We start from the raw sequence: 23,826 nt of genomic DNA on the forward strand, positions 1-23,826 counted from the left end.
GCACTGAGGTCGTGTTAAACTAACATGTACTTTTTTGCTAACACAAACATTATCACTTAATCATTTATAAGACAATGTATCATTTCTTTTTAATTCTAGGTTAATTTTCCTTCCTGAAGCAAATCTGAAACATTACTTGCCTTCTGCATAAATATAGGATTTTTTAAAAAGGTCCAAAGCACTATTAAAGAATAAATGTGTTTTCCTTTCCACACATAATTAAAAGATGGCAGAAAATATGTTACTCAGATTTGGAGGAAAACAGAAAGGAAAAAAAAAAACAAAAAAAAAAACCTCAGCTAAAACCCAAAAATGTCAAACAAATACTACTTTCACTTTCTATGAGATTTCCTTTCAATATTGCTTGGGTATTCTCAAGCACCAACACTCCATACCTGAGAAATGAGGAAGAGTGGAAGAAAGGCAAATGCCATGAGGGTTAAGAATCCAAAAGTAATGATATAGAATAAAAATCTAAAAGGCAAGGATATTCCCACTTTATTAATGAATTCTAGTCCTGAGTATCCTATTCTGTTCTTATAACTGGACTAGCTATCATCTAGGAATGTACAAAAAAATTAAGTAAGTGCTTAAGAAGCAGAAAACAATTGTTGACTACATAGTAGTTAGTGGTTTTGTAGTGTGTGTGTGTGTAGAATCACAGTGATTATGGAAAATATGTTACAAAATATAAATTAAACAAGAGAGATTTAAGAAAGTGGCAGTTTGCCAACACATCATCTTAGAGAGTAGAAGCTGATAGTTATTGAAACTGATATCTTGAGTGATACAGAATCCAGAAAGTTTTTTAAAGTCTTAAAATCAAAAAGGGAAAAATGTCAAAGAAATTCCAGCTATAAAAGAAAACAAAGAGATAAAAAGCATAATAAAAGTTTCAATATCATGAAGAGACAAATTCAAATTTATGGTAAAATCTTCAAAGGAACAAAAAGTGTTACTTTTATGGATAAAAGGACAATGCTCAAAGGTCATAACTGTCATCAACTTTTATGCACCAAATAAAGCATAAAACATAAAGCAGAAAACAGTTGACATTAATGAAACATAACAATGCAATAAGAACTCTCTTAACTGACTCTTTAGATTAACTGATCATTTCTATTATTTGCAAAATATGCTGACATATCATAGCAGTCTACACACTAACCACTAATACATTTCTTCCACTGTATACTTATACCTCTTAACTCTCACAAATTGAGTTGTATTCTTACCAAGAGTCAATCATATTTGTTCCCGAACATGGTTACCTCTATTGTACTTGATACTGATAAGGGACCTGGTATCGTATATTAAATAGCATGCATTAAATAAAATATATCTGAAAATAGACTTTATACTGAAACAATGTATAAAGCCTCAAACAATGTGACTCTAAAAAAGTCCTGTCAAATTAGGTGTAGGGACAAAATGTAAGATTCTAAGAGATCAGATACTAACTTTAAAAGCATAGATAAATTATTCCACATGAAGGTGACTTTCAAAAACATCTTTAAACTCTCACTGCACTTTAAACATCCACAATTAAAAAGAGCAGACCTTACATAATGGGTGTGACAAATAATAGAACTCCAATTTAGTGTCCATACTCTAAGAAAGACTTTAGCCCTGAATCAAAAGATTGGCAAGTAAATATATACCCATGTTTTAAGCCAAAAGTTTCTCAATATGTATACATTATTTTTCTTTCTCCCTTGTCTTAACAGACATTTTTAAATGATTCACTCTAGTTATGATCATGTTAGATAGAGAGTTTTTACTACTGTGAAATGTATTATTACCCCTTTCTCAGCATTTGACAGAGTAAGTAGTTAAAAGTAAAATGATGCTATGGAAATGATGACTAATAATAATATAATAAATTTGGTTATGATGCTGTAGCAAAAATAAGAGGTAATATGTGGTTTGGACCATGATGGTGGCAGTGGAGGCGGTTTAAATTTTCTGCATTTGACAGATAATTTTTAAAGTTGAAAGTCAGATTGGACATGCATTGAAAAGGAAAGAGAGGAAACAAGAATGAATCTCAAGTTAATTTAAAGAAGCAAATAAAAGGATGATATTGATTTTGAGATGAGGATGACAGGAAGAGGAGTTCAAGTTGAGACATGTTAATTTTGAATTGTCTATATGACATCCAAATAATGAGTCCATATTCGAATGTATGATTATAAAATAAAGAGGGAAGTCTTAGGGAAAGGTACAAGATGGCAGAATAGGTAAATGCTATGTCTGCCACTCTCACGATCACATTAAAATTACAGCTAAATTATAGAACAATCAACCTCCAGAATCATATAAAGACTAGCTGAACATAACCCATATAACTAAGAATATAAAGAAGAGACCACATCAAGACTAGTAGGAGAGGCTGAGATACAAAATGCGCTGACTACAAACCCACAGATAGTGGTTGACCACCAGCAGGGATACCTGGCAGTGGAGGTTCCCACCTGAAGAGTGAGATGTCCCAGCTCCACACCAGGTTCCCCAGCCCAGGGGTCCTGTGCTAGGAAGAAGACTCCCACAACATCTGGCAGGAAAAATCAGCAAGGATTCCATCCATTTGTCCTGGTGAGACAGAAGGTGGCTAGAAACCCAGACATCCTCTTAAAGGGCCTATGGGCAGTCTCACTCAGTTACAAGCACTCACCCTGAGCCCTGGTAGAAAGGTGGCAACTTGAGAGGCCCAAGACATACAGAGAAAGACTGAGTTGTGGGCCTCAGGGCAATGGCAAGAGGGACATCCACCATTATACCAGTATGGCGCCTGCCTCACAGGTACCCTACAGGAAGGTGCCATCTTTATTGTGTTGAACCCATGACCACAGGGCCAAATCTGAGATCACATAAGTCTGGTCAAATCTACATCTCCCCACCTTGGTTATTCCATTGGACTCTACCCAGCTAGTGCACCATCACCCCAGGTACTCTCAGCTCATGGACTGCCATGCTCACCCCACAAGCTGTGAAAGGCTTCTACAGCAGGGGACGCTCTGCAACAGCCCAGGAAGCTTTTGGTGGTTGGCTGTCAGCCCCAGTTCTTGCTACAGGCTTTCTTGGGTAACTCTCAGGAATCTGTAAGCCCAAGACAAGTGGCTGCTGGCCATGGTGTTTTCTGGGCCTTTTGTGGGGTGGGCACAGGCTCAGCACTGGCCCAAGAACTGAATCTGCATTAACTTTGTGAAAACCACCCACCACACACCATGACCCACGGGGACTCCACCCCACCCAACTCAAGCAGAATCACAGCCCGGCCGGCACACCTAAGGAGGTTCTTTCAGTGCTGAGCCTTACGACTAGCCAGCAGGTGGCAACAGGCCTAGGGGAGACCTGGACCTTTTGCTAAGCTGCTCCAGGATAATACTGATGGCACTGATCTTGGTTCATAGCGAGGCCACCCCCACACACCTCCAAGTCCAACATAGGCAGCAAATACCTATATACAGCTTTGTAGCTCCCACCAGGTAGCCCTGGGCTAGTCACAGGCAAGGCTGAAACTGGCCTGCATGGGAGCCCCTCCCAAGAGACACCAGAAACAACACACCAGAGGCCAGCCTTAGACCACACCAGAGCACTACCCAATTAACCCCATAAGAAACACACCCAAAGGATGGTCTCAACAGGCACAAGAGCCACTGGGGCAAATCCCCCTCTAAGGGGTCAGTCCCCACAGAGCAGCTCATGCACGCATTGTACACCAATAACAAACTATCAGAAAGAGAAATTAAGAAAACAATCCCATTTGAAATTGCATCAAAAAATTAAATACCTTGGAATAAATTTAACCAAGAAAGTAAAAGACCTGTACTCAGAAAATTATAAGACATTGAAAAAAGAAATAAAAGAAGATGCAAATAAATAGATGCATATGCCATGCTCATGGATGGCAAGAATTAATATAGTTAAAATGTCCATACTGCCCAACCAATCTTTGATTCAATGGAATCCTATCAAAATACCAATGGCATTTTTCACAGAACTAGAACAAATAATCCTAAAATTTATGTGGAACCATAAAAGACCCTGAATAGCCACAGCAATCTTGAGACAGAAAGAATAAAGCTGGAGGTATCATGCTACCTGATATCAAACTGTACTACAAGGCTATAGTAATCAAAACAGCATGGTACTGATATAAAAACAGACACATAGGTCAATGGAACAGAGTAGAGAGCCCAGAAATAAATCCATGCTTAAATGGTCATTTCATCTATAACAACGGAAGCAAGAATATACATTGGGTAAAGACAATCTATTAAATAAATGGTGCTGGGAAAACTGGACAGATACATGCAAAAAAATGAAAATGCACCACCTTCTTACTCTATATACAAAAATAAACTCAAAATGGGTTTAAGACTTAAATGTAAGACCCCAAACCATAAAACTCCTAAAAGAAAACATAGGCAGTAAACTCTCAGACATTACCCTTAGTAATGTTTTTACTGATATATATCCTTGGGCAAGGGAAACAAAAGATAAAATAAACAAATGGGACATTAAACTAAACATTTTTGCACAGCAAGGAAACCATCAACAAAACAAGACATCCTACTGAATGGAAGACTATATTTGTCAATGATACATCTGATAAGGGGTTAATATCCAAAATCTATAAAAAGCTCATATAACTCAACACTAAAAAATAAACAATCCAATTAACAAATGGGCAAAGGACTTGAATTGACATTTCTCCAAAAAGGACATACAGATGGCCAATAGACACATGAAAAGATGCTCAACGTTACTAATCATCAGAGAAATGTAAAAACCACAATGAGATATCATCTCACACCTGATTTATTGGCCATCACCAATAAATCAACAAACAACAAGTACTGGTGAGGATGTAGAGAAAAGGGAACCCTTGTGCCTTGTGGGTAGGATTACAAATTGGTTCAGCCACTATGGAAAACAATATGGAGCTTCTTCAAAAATTAAAAATAGAACTACCTTATGACCCAACAATTCCACTCCTGGGTATTTATACTAAGAAATCCAAAACACTTATTTGAAAGATATATCACCCCTATGTTCACAGCAGCGCTATTTACAATAGAATAGTCAAGATATGAAAACAACCAAGATGCCCATCAATAGATGATTGGATAAAGAAGTGGATTCATATATACACTCTGCCTTAAAAAAGAATGAAATCTTATGATTTACTACAACATGAACCTAGAAGGTATTATGCTAAGTAAAATGAGTCAGATTGAGAAAGACAAATACCATAGGATCTCACTTATATGTGGAATGTAAAGAATAAAATAAATGAACAACAACAACAACAAAAAAAAACAGAAACAGACTCATAGCTACAGAGAACAAACTGATGGTTGCTAGATGGGAGGGGGCTTGAGGGGCTTCATGAGAAATGTGAAGGGATTAAGAAGTACAAATTGGTAGTTACAAAATAGTCAAGGAGATATAAAATATAGTATGAGGAATATAGTCAATAATATTTTAAAAACTATGTATAGTGTCAGATGGGTACTAGACTTATCTGGGGGATCACTTCACAAATTATATAAATGTCTAACCACTCTGCTGTACACCTGAAACTAACATAAAATATTGAATGTCAACTATAATTTTTAAAAAGTCACAGGGATATATTGCACAGCATAGGGATTATAGTCAATCATAGTGTAATAACAGTGTTATTTCAGTGTCAGGTGGATAACAGACGTATTGGGGTTATCACTTTGTGAGGTATATAAAGGTCTAATCACTATGTTGTTTTGTACATCTGAAACTAATAAAAACAGAATTCACACAAAATATACATATAGTAAGAAATTGACCACTTAGTAAAGTTTGTTCTTGATTAAAATATATATAGAGAGAAGAAAGTCTTGGCCTAGAACATAAATTTCAGAGTTGTCAGTATATCGATGGCATTTCAAGCAGGGAAGTAGAATGATACCACCAAGCGACTATAGGTAGATGGAGAAGAGGTCAAACAACTTAGCTCTGGAAGCTGGGGAGACTAACAATCAGCAAAGAAGTCTCAAAAGGAGCAGCCACTGAGGTCGGAGGTAAACAAAAGATGAGGGAATAATCAACTGTTGCAAATCCTGTAGATAGGTATGGTAAGATGATGACTGAAATGCCACTGGGTTTAGCAACTTGGAGATCATTGGTGACCTCCATAAATACACTTTTGGAAGTTCTAGGTGTAAAAATCTCATTGCAGTGGGTTCAGTCCCAAAATGAAAAGAAGAATTGGAGTCGATGCATGGAGCAAAAATTTTTTTTAAGAGCTTTGCTATAAATGAAAGGAGAGAAATGGGAGAAATAGTTGGAAAAAGTAGGGGGAATTTGGCTTGTTTTGTTAAGAAAAATCACTATATGCTCGTGGAGAAGCTCAAGAGAGAGAAAACTGATTATACAAGAAAAAGGAAAAAGAATTGCTGGAGTGAATTTCTTAAGAGGATAAGGGAAGGAGACCTTGTGTACAAGTAGAGGAGTTTCTTTTGCTAGGAATTTAGATAGTTCATTCATGTAAAATAATTAAGGTAGAACACACAAGCATTGATATATATAGGTAGACAACAGAATGGGTAAACTGAGGCAAATTATCTTCTGATTGCTTTCATTTTATCATCAGCAGAGAATGAGGATGAGGAAAGAGATGATGGAAGTTTTAGAGGGGAGAAGCAAAAGGTCTGAAAAGCTATCTAAGGACAAAGGAGTGAATGTACAAGGGAAACATTATATGGTTGTTGGGCATTATTAGGACCCACTTGAAGTTAGTTGTCACGAGTTTAAAACAAAACCAGTCAGCATGATGGAAAGTTTTTCTCCAGTCATATTTAACTTTTCATGCATGGACACAGGTTAGGCAAACATTTGGATTTAACTACCGTTGTGATTTTACGAGGCAATATAATGAAACAAGAGAGCTGCAAGGGAGCTGGGATTTTATACCAATGAAATGATTATAATAATAAAACATGGAATTTTCACAGAATAAGAAATGGTATGAGGACATGTGCTCAGTTGAGAACATGAAAAGGTGACAGGTCATCTAATTTCAAGTTTCGGCACATAAAAGGATTGTTGGGGTTGGACTATTAAAAAGAGTCAGCTAGAAAGATAAGAAGTGGCAATCACATATTGGAAGCTGGAAACTGAAATGATAGAAGGGATATATTTAATAATAATGACAAAATCTAGGCTATAAAAAGGATTGAGTGACAGAAAAGGACCAACATCATTGGAGGACATAAGACAAAAGATATGAGAAACTAAGATATTGGATGAATGATCTTGTAGATGTTGACATCACCAAGAATTATGACAGTAGTAGTGTTGGAGGATGAAAATCAATACAGGAGCTCAATTTTTCAGAAAATGAGGAGAAATGAAATATAGCCAGTAGATAACTTAAAAGAGAAGAAATAATGGGAATGTGCTAACAGGAGATTCAAAACTCAGGGCTCTTTCCTTTCATCTAGGAGGGAAAGAAAACAGTCTATTTTCATCAATGGCAGCCAAGAAGAGCCCTACTCCTCCTCCATTCTCAGTAGCTTAGGAGGGCTTTTGCCCCACGTTGCTTTGGCACTTGGGGAGGAGACCAACTCACCTAGGGAAATTCTCTCAGAGTGAAGTTAACAGAGTGGCAGAGTTAGGCAGAGAAAGGACTCGAGTTTAGCTTTCTAGCTTGGCTATAAGTGGCATAAAAAGAACACAGAAATTCTTACATGCCCTACAGAGAGCTGTGGAAGGTAATCGATGGGATGTCTGGTAATTGGGATGATTAGCAGGGGGTCAACACCTGTATCTGAGGGTTGCAGAACATGGAGGCTGGAGATAAAAAGGGAATCACAGCCAGACTTCAGTGGCAGCCACCTCTGCAGATGGGAGAGCTAAGATGAGGTCAAGACAGCAGATGGGACCATAGGTCCTTTCCGAGCCCAGAGAGGAGACACCCCATATTCTTCAGCCTCAGACTTCAGCAAAGGATGCCAACAAATCAAGCTATGACAGGCTGCAAAAGGACACCATTGCTGCAGAACCAGTAAAGACCCAGATAGCAGAACAAGGACACACAGAGGGCTGCAGCCCTTTCTCTGAAGCCAAGGGGACAGTCAACTCCTTTGTACACTCGGACTCCATCTTGGGGAGAAATATAAAAAGGAAGTAGAATTCTGAAAAACTGAACATATATATATATATATATGAAGAGGGTGTTTAAACCCAGTCAGTAGCTTGTGATAAAGATCAGATCATTTATAAGAAATGAACAGGCTGTTCTTTATATATCTGAATGTAGAGACCTTTGTAACACATACATTGAGTGCTTAAGCAAAAATAAAAGTAAAATAAAGAACTGTCTTTATAGATTTCTTTATAGATAGACGAGTTCAAATTAGCTTCAACCCAGTTATGAAATTAGTCTCAAATCTGGAATTAAAAACTGAGTTCTGACATGATGGCCTCTTTTGAAGAAGATTTAGGTCAGTGGTATGAAACAGATGAAACCACACGGCGATAATGAATGTCAAACATAAAGTGATCACAACATAGCTGAGAAAAATCAGAAGATCAAATGGTAAAACATTACAATGCCACAATGCTAGGTCACTGGTAGGAGGCCACTGCTTCCTTCTGGGAATTCGATCCTATCTGGGCCAAGGTCCAGGCTCTCACAAGTTCAGTAGCCAAAAATGTACTGGGGGCCAAGGGTAGAGAGAGAGCAAGTATGCTTTCTCCATGCTGGTGCATCCAACAAGCCCAGTTTCCCTGACAGAGTAGTGGTTAATGTTCAGGTTGACAGAAGAACAAATAGATAATCCTTTTTTCATCTACTGGTCTTTTACGACTCGAGAATTTAAGCTTTTAATGTAGCAAAGAAAACCATCTTTATACATGAAAAGAACAGAAATAAAGCCTGGAAAAGAAATTTCAAATCTTTGTGAGACTTTTACAGAATAAAATGTCAGATTGTTAAAAACAATCTTAATTAAACTTTGTTGAAATTAATAAATGTTCTTATCCAGTTCCCCATTGTCTTTGTTAATATGACTTATGATCCTATTAATAATAACTAATATCTATGAGCACTTAGCATTTTTAGACTCTAGGCTACAATATTTAGGTATTATCTTCTACAATTCTTACAATTGTGTGAGAAAGGTATTAGTTTTAGCCTCATCTGACAGATAAAACAGGTTTAGAGAGGTTAAGTAATTTGTGAGATACACACTAAGCTTTAAAACATAAATACCCAGAAGTGGGATTACTGGGTCCTTCTTTGTCTCTTGTTATAGCCTTTGTTTTAAAATATTGTGTCTTGTATAAGCATTGTTACCCCAGCTTTTTTGTTTCCATTTTCATGAAATATCTATGTCCATACCTTTACTGTCACTCTGTGTGTGTCTTTTGATCTGAAGTGAGTCTTTTGTAAGCAGCATACACATGGATCTTGTTTTCTTATCCATTCAGCCACCCTGTGTTTTTGATTGGAGCATTTAACCCACTTACACTTAAAGTAATTCTTGATAGATATGTAGTTATTGCCACTTTATTTTTCATATTCTTTATCTTTTTTTGTGTGTGTTTTTTTTTTGTTTTTTTTTTTTTTTTTGGCTTAAAGAACTCACTCTAAGATTCCTTATAATACACGTTTGGAGGTAATGAACTCCTTTAGCATTCTCTTGTCTGGGAAGCTCTTCATATGTCCTTCAATTCTAAATGACAGACTTGTTGAGTAGAATAATCTTGGTTGTAGGTCCTTGCTTTTCATCACTTTGAATATTTTCTGCCAATCCCTTCTGGCCTACAAATTTTCTGTTGAGAATCAGCTGACAGTCTTATGGGAGCTCTCTTGTAGGTAACTAACTACTCTTCTCATTTCTTTTAAGATTGTTTGTTTGTCTTTAACATTTGGCATTTTAATTATGATGTGTCTTGATGTGGGCCTCGTTGGCACTGGGCCCCACAGGACACCTACTACATAAAGCCACTCTACTAAGACAAGGAGACATAACAACCCTACCTAATACGTAGAAACAAACACAGAGAGGCAGCCAAAACTGAGACAAAGAAACATGCCCCAAATAAAAGAACAGAACAAAGTCCCATAAAAAGAATTAAACAAAATGTAGACAAGCAATCTACCAAATGCAGACTTCAAAACACTGGTTATAAAGATGCTCAGTGATATCATGGAGAATTTCAACAAAGAGATAGGAAATACAAAAATGAAGGTAGAAAACATAAAAAATAACCAGTCAGAAAAAAATACAATAATTGAAATGAAGACTATATTAGAGGGAACCAATAGATTAGATGAAGCAGGGGATTAATCAGCAATTTAGAACATATGAGTAGCAGAAAACACCAAAACAGAATAGCAGAAAGAAAAAAATCAAAAAAATGAGGATAGTTTGAGGGGCCTGTGGGACAACATCAAGCGGATCAAGGACCACATGTCTTGATTGTCCAGAAGTAGCCTGTTATCTCAGTGGCCTGTCCTGTTCAGCATTTCTTCAGGACAGAAGCATCACAATTGGTAGGATATATTACATGATCACCCAAATTGTAGGTGAGAGCAGGTCTGGTTTCTACCCTTTATGGAGTCCTCATTTAGAAAAGCTGTCAGTCATATCTCAACCACACCTGTGAGCCAGGCAGACTTGCTGCAGAGATCCAGGCCAGGATGAGGGAGAAGGTGTAGGAGAAATGCAGGGTAGAAGAAGCAGCACTGGAGGGCTATGTTTTCATTACCAAGGCACTGCATGCAACCCATACTCTCCAAATCTATTTCTCTAGATTTTTAAGTTCACAGTTTAAAATGGGTTCAAAAGAGATGCCAGAACTGTATAGGGGAACACTCACTTTATTGAAAAACATTTTAGAATTCACTGCATTAAATGTGAGAAATATGCATATTCATAATTTAATACAGGAAGATTGGTACTATCACTACTGAGAAATATAAAATACCTATGGTAATAGACTCTCGAAATACTTTGTTTTCTTCTTTTGTTTAATATTGAAGTAATAATAAATAACAAATGTAGAATGGATTTTCAGCTTTTTAAAACTTTTCATTTTCATCATTTCATCTGTTCTCTATAGTATCTGGTAGATAATAGATAGGGAAGATAAAATCTCAGATTACCGATGTATTTTTAAAATTCCATCTTTGCCTTTGTCTCAATTGATATACATCTCAGAAGCCAGAAATATTCCCTTTAAGAAAATACATATCACAAGTTTGATCACAATGATGGTGATGTTGGTGTCATGATTTTTGAATCTCCCCAACCCCCTTTAAAAAGCTAATAGAAATAGGGGGAAAAACTGAAAGAAAAAAAAAAAAGCTAAATACGTCAGGGTTTCTTTTGGGGGTAATAAAAACGTTCTAAAATTGATTTTACAAAAAGGCCACAAAACTGTTCATATACTAAAAATCATTAAATTGTTTTTTATTTTTAATTATTAGTTTCAGGTGTACAAAGCAATGTAAAAGTTAGACATTTACACCCCTCACAAAGTGATAACCCCACTCTCCAAGCTACTACCCCTCTGACATCGTATACAGCTGTTACAATACCATTGACTATATTCCCTATGCTGTACTCCACCTCCCTTGACTATATATACACACACACACACACACACACACACACACACACACACACACACGACATTCAATATTATTCTACTACAGTTTTAGGTGTACAGCACAGTGATCAGGCATCTACTCGTACATAGTCTATGAAGTGATCCCCTAATGAGTCCTGTGCTCATCTGGCACCTTACATAATCTTTATAATATTGTTCATTATATTCCCCATACTGTATTTCATATCAGCATGACTATATCGTGTCTACTAATTTGGGGGAGAAGGTGAAGGGATTGGAAAGTGCAAATTAGTAAATTGTGTACTTTAAATGGATGAATTGTATGGTATGTGAATTATATCTCAATAAAGCTGTTATTTTAAAAAATCTAACAGAGTATGATATGATGGTGAGTTAAAGCAGCCACAGTTCTTAAATATTCATGCCAGTAAGAGTCAAGGTCTATTTCCTTTGCCCTTAAGTCTGGGCTGGCCTGTGACTACTTTAACACGTTGCGCACGGTGGGGTTTAAATCCCTCATGAAGATTCTCGTGATCCATACGCAACGTGTTAAATAATAGAGTAGGTAAAAGTGACGCTAGGCCATTTTCAAGCCATTAAGAGAACCGGATGCTTCCATCTTGGTCTCTTGGAGAGTTAGCTGCCATGTAAAAACTTCAAATACCTTGAGGCCACTCTAGCCTGGGGAAGTCTATGTCAGCCACATACAGAGAGAAAGAGAAAAAATAATGTTTGTCAAGCCCCCAGGTGTTCCAACTCTAAATCATTCAAGTCATCTCACCTAAGTTTGCAACCATGTGAAACAAAAACAAGACACCTATTCTGTGCAATGCCTGAATCCATGATGCAAAAATATCATGAAATATAACAGTAATAAATTGTTGTTTTAAGGCCATAAGCTCTGGGCTCATTTGTTATGCAGCAATAAACAAAGATTGCAAAACAAGGTGATAAATTATCCCATAAGTGTATTTAAAACACTGACAGCAGCAAGATCCTAAGAAAAAGAGCAGATATGCTAGAATAAACAAAGAGAATACAAAAGGAATTCTGGTGGGTTCTAAAAGCCAAGGAAGCCAGGAATGTCCAACAAGTATTTTTCCCCCAAAAGAAGGTCTCTATGCAGTGGAGGACTTAAATGGCAAAACTTAGGAGAGTCATAACTACAAATAGGAACCTGTAAAGTCTCCCATACATTCAAGGGGATTGCAGAAGAATCTGAGGGTGTTGGGGCAGCCTGGGCCCTTTAGAATTTCAAATGTAGTCAAAACCCTACAATTAAGAGAATTTAGTAAGAACAGAACACCACTTGTTCAGGGTAAAAACTCTTAAGTGTAAAAGAGAGATGAGAATTGGATTCTAATGAAAGAGGAAAGCAGAAGATGTGGATCTCAGAATGTATTACAGATATAACTATGCAGATACATAAATGTTTTAAACACAGCGCAGTGCAACCAAAGAGGAAACGTAGCCCTGAAGCTGGAAAAGCAAATTTTGACCCTTACTTCTGCTAAACAGGCACTTCTTAAAATACAGGCAGCAACTTCTCACTTAAAATAAACAATTAAAAGAATTGTAGTTAAACCCAACTAAAAACATAATTTAAAAGATAAATAAGGATACTAAAATCTAAATTATATGCTTATGAAAATAAAGTCACCGCAAAAAATATGGCTCCAGAACAAAAAATTGGAACCCAGTATTACAAAAAACAAAAAGAAAAAAACATCTAAAGAAAATTATAGAAGCTGTCAAATAAAAAAATGTGCATTTTAGAATATAAAAAATGTTGTTGCATTTAAGGATGGTTGAGAAACAGATGTGGATAAAAGGAGAGAAATGAATTTAAACTAGAAAATTTAGAAGAAGAAATAGACAATACAGAATGAACCAATGTAGAAATAAAGAGAAAAAAATAAAAATTTAAAACTAGGAATGAATAGAAATTGTAAAAATTGGAAAAAGTAATAAACATAGAAAACAGACAAAAACAATCCAACATAGCTATATAGTTCTTAAAAGAAAACAAAATCAGTGGAATGGAACAAATACTGAAAACTACAATGCAAGGAAACTGTCATGAAATAAAATGTGAATGAACTTGCATATTTAAAGAACACACAATAGGAATCAAATATAAATTTTAGAACTGAAAGATAGAACAACCAAAACTAAGAAAACTTGATGGATGGATTCAATAGCAAAATGAAGGGAACAAAGGAAGAATCAATGAACTGAAAGAATAATAGAAATTATTCAACCTGAATAGCAGAGATAACAGACATTTAAAAAGTGATATCCATGCTTAAGTCATTAATTCACTTTGAATTTTTGTGAGAGGTATAAAACAGGAGTTCAATTTTATTATTCTGCATGTAATTATCTAGTTTACCCAACACCACTTATTAAAGAGATTATCCTTCACCCACTGTGAATTCTTGAATTCCTAGCCAAATATTAATTGACTATATATGCAAGAATTTATTTCTTGACCCCTGATTGTGTTCCACTCGTCTATGTGTCTATTTTTACGCCAGCACCATACAGGTTTGATTACTATAGTCTTTTAGTATAGTTAAAATCAAGTACTGTGGTGCCTCCAACTTTGTTCTTATTTCTAAGGATACATTTGGCTATTCACGGTCTTTTGTGTGCTTCCACACAAATTTTAAGATTTTTTTTCTATTTTTGTGAAAAATGCCTTTGGAAGTTTGATAGGGATTTCATTACATCTATAGAAGTCTTTGAGTATTATGAACATTTCAGCAATATTCATTCTTCTAACCCATGAACATGGGGTATCTTTCCATTTATTTGTATCTTCAATTTCTTTGATCAAGGTCTTACAGATTTCAATGTACACATCTTTCACCTACTCAGTTAAATTTATTCCTAAGCATCTAATTGTTTTTGATGCTATTGGGAATGCATTTTTTTAATTTCTTTTCAGATATTTTACTGTTAGTGTATAGAAGCACAACTGATTTCTGTACGTTGATGCTGTATCCTGCAACTTCACTGAATTTATTGATTAGTTCTAACAGGTTTTTTTTGGTGGAGGTGGAGGTGGGATCTTTACAAGTTTCTATATAAGGTCATATCATCAAAAAACAGACACAATTTTACTTCTTCCTTTCCAATTTGGATGTTTTGAAATTGGTTTTGTCAACAGTTTTTTGTTTGTTTGTTTGTTTGGTTTTTATATGACACCAAAAGCATGATCACAAGAAACAAAAGTGGGACGACATCAAACTAAAAAGTTCTGCACAAAAAAAGAGACAATCAACAAAATGAAAAGACAACCTAAGGAATGGGAGAGAATATTTGCAAAACATATATCTGATAAAAAGTTAACACCCAAAATATATAGGAAACTTCTACAGCTCAAAAGGAAAAACAGAAAAAAATCAATCCAATTGAAAAATGGACAGAGGAACTAAATAGACAGTGTTTTTCCAAAGACATAAAATGACCAACAAGTACATGAAAAAATAAAATGTTCAACATCACTAATCATCAGTGAAACGAAAATCAAAACCACATGAAATACAACCTCACACTTGTTAGAGTGGATATCATCAAAAAGACAAAAGCTGTCATTGAGATTTTGATGGGGATTGCATTAAATCTGTATATTGCTTTGGGCAGTATAGCCATTTTAACTATGTTGCTTCTTCCAATCTGTGAACATGAAATATCTTTCCATTGCTTTATGTCTTCTTCAATTTCTTTGAATAACATTGTGTAGTTTTTGGTGTATAGGTCCTTCACATCCTCTGTTAATTTTATGTCTGAGTATTTTATTCTGTTGCAATTGCAAGTAACACTTTTAAAATTTATTTTGCTGACATTCCACTGTTAGTATCTGTAGGGAAGATGTTGAAGAAAATTTGCCTTCATTGGTTGATAAGAGCTTTTGTCTATTAGCTTTTATCTGTTCCTGTATGTAAGGTGATATCTGTGCTGTGATCAGGGGTTGAGTAAATTCTCCCTTTGGTCTCATTCTCCAGAGCAGGGGAGACTTGAGATAAAGTTTTCTGTTTGGTCTCATTCTCTTGAGTAGGGGGAGATATGAGACAATGTTTGTTGTTCTGTCCATGTAGTGAGGGTTAAATAAATTCCTGATCAGGGGTTGAGAGAATTCCCTCTTTGTTCTGTCTGTTTCACCCACATCAGCAGATGAAGTAAAGATGTAGCTAAGTTATATCAGGACGACGTGACAGGCACATTGTCAAGCTTTCAAAGACCTTGGGCTGATGGTCCCAAGCAAGAACAGTAGATATTGGATGTCCGGATGAATTGGCCCTTCAGCTGGATGGACTGCATTCATATCAGTAACTGCTGGACCCTCCCTGAACTGGCCATTCCTTGAAAGGGGAGGTAGGAACATAAAAGTTGGCTCTGGAATGCATCGAAAGAGATATATAAGACAGACCTCAGGTGGATTGATATGGATTGATTGCTGTTTCAAGAAATTGCAATTCAGAAGATTTGCTGTTTCAGGACTGCTTTTAAGGATTGGATTGTTTCAAAGTAAGAGATTGGAACTTGTCTCAATGGACAGTAGAGATTTTTCTGTTGGTGAATTGTCATCATTCTAGCATCTTTGGGAATTTGTATGTAACTTGCAGCTTGCAGAATCAGAAGACGTCCTAACATCTAACAACAACAACAGCAACGACAACAACAGCAACAGATTGTTAACACCTTGAAAACTTATATACAGCTTGCAGCGTATAGCATCAGAAGATGCCTTGACTCCTAACAACAACAAAGACCACAACAGCAGCATTCTTGGGAACTAGCAAGCAGCACTGTGGGAGACACCTGAGTTACTCTCAGCTACAGACCTGGCAAGGTTTTCATTTATGACTTTTCCAGTACAGTTTGGTGAGCTTTTGACATCTACTTTAATAGTGATTATCTTATAGCGCTTATTACTGCTTTTGTATACTCCTTACTGATGTTATTTGTATGTTTAACCAAGTGATTTTTGATCAATAGTAAACATATGTTGGAATCTCTTCAACTTATGTGTACTCCTTTGACATGACATTGTCATCAATGTATATAGTTTAGTCTTAATCACCTTTACTTTCTGTCATTAGCACATTCTATGAATTGCCTTTGTCTTTTGCTATTGCATATTACTAAATAAATTGATTAGATATTGATAAATAAATTCATTAGCCCCACTCTAGCTTGTAGGAATGAAATGGGTTTTTGTACATTGATTTTGTATCCTGTAACTTTACTGTATTTATTATTTCTAATAATTTTTTGGTGGAGTCTTTCGAGTTTTCTATACACTGAATCATGTCATCTGTAAAAAGTGACAATGTTACTTCTTCACTCCCATTTTGAAAGCCTTTTTTTTTATTTCTTTCTCATGCCTGATTGCTCCGGCTAGGACTTCCAGTACTTTGTTGAATAAAAGTGGTATGAATAGGCATCCTGTCCTGTTCCTGATGTTAGAGGAAAAGCTTTCAGCTTTTCACCATTGAGTATGATATTCACTGAGGGTTTATCCTATGTGGCCTTTATTACGTTGACGTACTTTTCTTGTATACCCATTTTATTAAGTGTTTTAATAATAAATGAATGTAGTATCTTATCAAATTCATAGACATAGACAATATTTTAGTGGCTACGACATTTTTTAAATGCTGAAATAAGTGAACTGTCAACTATTTTCATTGGGTATAGAATTCATCATTTTTTAAATGCTGAAAGAAGTGAACTGTTCACTATTTTCATTGGGTATAGAGTTCCATACCCAATTAAAATAGAATTTAGCAACTAAGAGGAAATCAAAACATTTTCAGATAAAGTAAAACTAAAAGAATTTGTTACCTGAATAACTAGCCTAAAAGAATTACTAAAGGAAGTAGAATTTGTAATTTTAAAACTTCCCCCCAAAAATATTCAGGCACACATGGTTTTTTTCTACCATTCAAACAAATGTTTAAAGAATTAACACCAATTCTACACAATTTCTTTCAGCAAATAGAGGATAAACTTCTCAATTAATTTTAAGAAGTTAATATCACTCTGAAACTAAAACTAGAAACAGAGTTGTACCAAAACACAAAACTACAGAGCAATATTAATTAATGCAGAAAAAGCACTCGACCAATTTCAACTTCCATTCCTGATAAAAACTTTGAAAAGTGCCAGTAGTGGAGAATTTCCTAAATTTGATAAAGAATAGATACAAAATCCTACTGCTAACATTATACTAAATTGTAAATAGACAATATTCTCTCTCTTGCTCCCACTGGAAACAAGGCAAGTGTGTGTACTCTCACCACTCTTATTTAACATAGCATTGGAAATTCTATCCAGTGCAAGAAAATCAAGAAAAAAGAAATGAAAGGATATAGATCAGAAAAAGAAAAAGAAAAAAGAAAAAAAAAAAAGAAAAAACTGTCACTATTGGCATGAGTGTCTATTTAAAAAATACCAAGAGATCAACAAGAAAAAAACATCTCGAGTTGATAAGTGAGTTTCACAAGGTCAAACAATACAAGATAAATATATAAAAATCAATTGTTATTTCTATAAACTAGAAATAAACATATGGACACTGAAATAAAAATACAACAGCATTTATAATAGTCATCATCCCCTCCCTCAAATGTAATAGATTTAAATACAAAACACATATGGGACCTGTATGCTGGAAACTATAAAACATTAATAAAATATATCAAAGAAGAGCTAAACAAATGGAGAAGCATATGTGTTCATGGATTAGAAGACTCAACATAGCATAGATATGAATTCTCCCCTACAGGTTTAATGTAATTTACATCAAATTCTCTGCAAGATTTTTTGTAAATATAGACAAGGTTAGTTTGCATTTTATGGGGAAAAGCAAAAGAATTAGAATAGCTAAAACAATTTTGGAAAAGCATAAAGTGGTAGGAGTCAATCTCCCTGACTTCAAGACTTATTATACAGCTACAGAAACAAAGATGATGTGGTATTGAAACAGGCACAGAGTAGCAGATTGGATCAAAAAACTAAACCCAACCACATGCTATCTCCAAGAGACACATCTCAGTTACAAGGACAAATATAGACTCAAAGTGAAAGGGTGGAAATTGATACTCCAAGCAAATGGTACCCAGAGAAAAGCAGGTGTACTGCAAATGAAACAGACTTCAGGGTGAAAAAGGTAATAAGAGACAAAGATGGACATTTCATAATGATAAAGGGGATTATACAACAAGAAGACATAACAGTCATCAATATTTATGCCCCCAATCAGGGAGCACCGAAATATACCAAGCAACTACTAACAGAACTAAAGGGAGAAATTGACCAAAACACAATTATAGTAGGGGACCTAAATACATCATTGACAGCTATGGATAGATCATCCAAACAGAAGCTACATAAAGAAATAGCAGCCCCAAATGACATATTAGATGAAATGGACATAATTGACATTTATAGAGCACTTTATCCTAGAACATCAGACTATACATTCTTTTCTAGTGTACATAGAACATTCTTAGGGATAGACCACATATTGGGATATAAAATTAGCCTCAGCAAATTTAAGAAGATTGAAATCATACCAAGCATATTCTCTGACTACAAGTCTTTGAAATTGGATATCAACTGCAAAAACAAAGCAGAGAAAAAACACAAATAAGTTGAGATTAAACAACATACTTTTAGAGAACACCTGGATCAAAGAAGAAATAAGAGAGATCAAAAGATACATAGAAACAAATGAGAATGAAAATTTATCCTACCAAAATTTTTGGGATGCAGAGAAAGCAGTTTTAAGAGGAAAATTTATATCATTATAGGCCTATCTCAAGAAACAATAAAAATCCCAGATAAATAACCACACATTAAAGAACTAGAAAAAGAACAAACGAAGCCCAAAGTCAGCAGTAAGAAGGAAATATAAAAATCAGAGCAGAACTAAATGAAATAGAGAACAAAAGGACAACAGAAAAAATTAATGTGACAAAGAGCTGGTTCTTTAAAAAGACTAATAAAATTGACACACCCTTGGCTAGACTCACTAAGATTAAAAGAGAAAAGACACAAATAAACAAAGTCAGAAATGAAAGAGGGGAAGTTATCATGGATGCTACAGAAACACAAAGGCTCATCCAAGAATACTATGAAGGACTATATGCCACCAAATTCAATAATCTAGAAGAAATGGACAAGTTCTTCAAAACATATAGCCTTCCTAGGCTGAATCACAAAGAACTGGAATATCTAAATAGACCAATCACCAGTAAGAAAATTGAATCAGTCATACTAAACCTTCCCAAAAGAAAAAGTCCAAGACCAGATGGCTTTACTAGCGGAGTCTGCCAAATATTCAAAGAGGATCTAATACCTCAAACTCTTCCAAAAAACTGAAGAAGAGACAATACTCCCTAATTCATTTTATGAAGCCAACATTACCCTGATGCCAAAACCTGGTAAGGATAACACAAAAAAAGAAAATTACAGACCAATATCTCTGATGAATACAGATGCAAAAATCCTAAACAAAATTCTAGCAAATCAAATGCAACAATGCATTAAAAAGATTATACATCACGATCAAGTGAAGTTCATCCCAGGGCACAAAGATGGTTCAACATACGCAAATCAATCAATGTGATACACCACATAAACAAAACAAAGGACAAAAAACATATGATTACATCAATAGATGTAGAAAAAGCATTTGACAAGATACAACATCCATTTATTATTAAAACAATTCATAAAATGGGTATAGAAGGAATATAACTGAACATAATAAGGCCATATATGACAAACCCTCATCTAATATCATAATTAACAGTGAAAAACTGAAGCCCTTTGCTCTATGTTCAGGAACATGACAGGGATGTCCCTTACCACCTCTGCTTTTCAACATAGTATAGGAAGTTCTAGCCAGAGCAATCAAGCAAGAGAAAGAAATAAAAGTCTTCCAAATTGGGAATGAAGAAGTTAAACTGTCACTCTTTGTAGATGACATGATGCTATATATAAAAAACCCTCAAGACTCCACCAAAAAACTATCAAAAACAATAAACAAATTCAGTAAATTTCCCGGCTACAAAATCAATGTACAAAAGTCCATTGCATTCCTACATACTAACAATGAAATCTCAGAAAAAGAAATAAAACAGAAACACACACACAAAAAAAACCAATTCCTTTTGCTATTGCAGCAAAAAGAATAAAATACGTAGGAATAAACTTAACCAGGGATGTGAAAATCTATATACTGAAAACTGTAAGATACTTTTAAAAGAAATTGAAGAAGACACAAAGAAATGGGAAGACATTCTGCACTTATGGATTGGAAGAATCAACATAGTTAAAATGGCCATATTACCCAGAGCAATATACAGATTTAATGCAATCCCCATCAAAATCTCAATGGCATTTTTTAACGAAATAGAACAAAAAATCATCAGATTTGTTTGGAATCACAAAAGACCCTGAATAGCCAAAGCAATCTTAAGAAAAAAGAACAATACTGGAGGTATCACACTCCCTGACTTTAACTTGTACTACAGGGCTACAATAAATAAAACAGCATGGTATTGGCAGAAAAACAGACACATAGACCAATGGAATAGAATTGAGAACCCAGAAATAAAACCACATAGATATGGACAGGTAATTTTTGACAAAGAAGCAAAAAACATACAATGGAGCAAAGACAGCCTCTTCTTTAAATGGTGCTGGGAGAATTGGATAGCCACATGCAAAAGAATGAAACTGGACTGCTTTCTGTCACCATGTACCAAAATTAATTCAAAATGGATCAAAGTCTTAAGCATAAGACCTGACACAATAAACTGCATAGAAGAAAACATAGGTACTAAACTTATGGACCTTGGGTTCAAAGAGCATTGTATGAATTTGACTCCAAAGGCAAGGGAAGTAAAAGCTAAATTAAACGAACAGGACTATATCAAACTTAAAAGCTTCTGCACAACAAAAGAGACCATCAACAAAATAAAGAGGCCACCAACTGAATGGGAGAAGATTTTTGCAAACAGTGCCTCCGGTAGGGGGCTAATATCCAAAATATACAAGGAACTCATGAAACTGAACAACAAAAATCAAACAACCCAATTGAAAAATGGGCAAATGACCTGAAGCGACATTTCTCCAAAGAGGACATACAAATGGCACATAGACATATGAAAAAATGCTCAACATCACTAATCATCAGAGAAATGCAAATAAAAACCACAATGAGATATCACCTCACCCCAGTCAGAATGGCTATCATCAACAAGACAAATAGTAACAAGTGTTGGAGAGGCTGTGGAGAAAAAGGAACCCTCATACACTGTTGTTGGGAATGCAGACTGGTGCAGCCGTTATGGAAGGCAGTGTGGAGGTTCCTCAAAAAATTACGAATAGAATTACCATATGACCCAGCAATCCCTTTCCTGGGTATCTACCCAAAAATCTGAAACCATTTATACATAAAGACACGTGTGCTCCAATGTTCATTGCAGCTTTGTTTACCGTGGCCAAGACACAGAAACAACGAAAATGTCCTTCAATAGATGAATGGATAAAGAAGTTGTGGTTTATATACACAATGGAATACTATTCAGCGGTAAGAAAAGATGATATAGGAAAATTTGTGACAACACGGATGGATCTTGAGATTATAATGCTAAGTGAAATAAGTCAGACAGAAAAAGCAGAGAACCATATGATGTCACTGATATGTGTTATATAAACCAAAAACAACAAAAGAACAAGACAAATAAACAAGAAACAAAAACTCATAGACACTGACAACAGTTTAGTGGTTACCAGAGGGTAAGGGTGGTGGGGGGTGGGAGATGAGGGTAAGGGGGATCAAATATATGGTGATGGAAGGGGAACTGACTCTGGGTGGTGAACACACAATGGGATTTATAGATGATGTAATACAGAATTGTACACCTGAAATTTATGTCATTTTACTAACAATTGTCACCCCAATAAATTAAAAACAACAACAACAACAAAAATATTGGCAAAATACGTATCTCATAAAGGACTACAATTGACAATATACAAAGAACTCTCAAATCTCAGAGTACAAAACAAAAATCCATTAGAAAATGGGCAAAAGACATAAACTGATATTTATATATACATATGGCAAGTACTATTATCTCAATGTCTGGGTCCCCCCCAGCAAAAAAAAAAAAATTCCGATGTTGAAATCCTAATGCCCAATATGATGGTATTAGAAGGTGGGGCCTGTGGGAGGTACTTAGGTCATGAAGGCCAAACCCTCATGAATAAAATTAGTGTTTTTATTCAAGACATCCCACAGAGCTCACCAGTCCTTCTCCCACATAAGTACACAGTGATAAGGTGCCAGCTATGAATCAAGAAGAGGGCCTTCCAGAATGTGACATTGCTGGCACCTTGCTCTTGTACTCCCAGCCTCCTGTGAGACACAATGTCCTTGTTTATAAACTACCTAGTTTGTGGTATTTTGTTATAACAGCCTGAATGGACTAAGACAGCAAGTAAACACGTGAAAAGATATTGAACATCATTAGCCATTAGGAAAATACGAATTTCACCACAATAAGATATTACTATACATGTATCAGAATGGCTAAAACAAACCAAAAAAACAGTGATTGTACCAAATGCTAATGAGGATGCTGAGAAACTGGATCACTCTTATATTGCTGGTGGGAATATATAAAGATACAATTCCAGAAAACAGTTTATTGTTTCAAAAACTAAAGAAGCAGCTACAGTATGATCCAGCAATTTCTCTCCTGGAAATTTAACTCAGAGAAATAAAATCTTATGTTCACACAAAAACCTGTACAAGAATGTTTATAGAAGATGCCTTCATAATAACCCAAACTGGAAACAATCCAGTATTCTCCAATGGGTAAATCGTTTAATATTGATTGTGGTACATGCATATCATGGAACATCACTTGGCAATAAAAAGGAATGAACAACTGATACATGCAACAACTTGGACAAATCACCAGAGAATGACACTAAGTGGGGAAAAAAAATCCCAATGTTAACTGCAGCATTACTTACAATTGTCAAAATATGGAAGCAACCTAAGTGTCCATGATATACAAATCGATAAAGAGGAGGTGGTACATACCATGTTTCCCTGAAAATAAGACCAGGTCTTACACAATATTTCCCCCAAAATAAGACCGGGTCTTA

Source organism: Rhinolophus sinicus, linkage group LG09 (assembly GCF_036562045.2).
Source record: "Rhinolophus sinicus isolate RSC01 linkage group LG09, ASM3656204v1, whole genome shotgun sequence".
In the NCBI taxonomy this organism is placed as follows: Eukaryota; Metazoa; Chordata; class Mammalia; order Chiroptera; family Rhinolophidae; genus Rhinolophus; species Rhinolophus sinicus.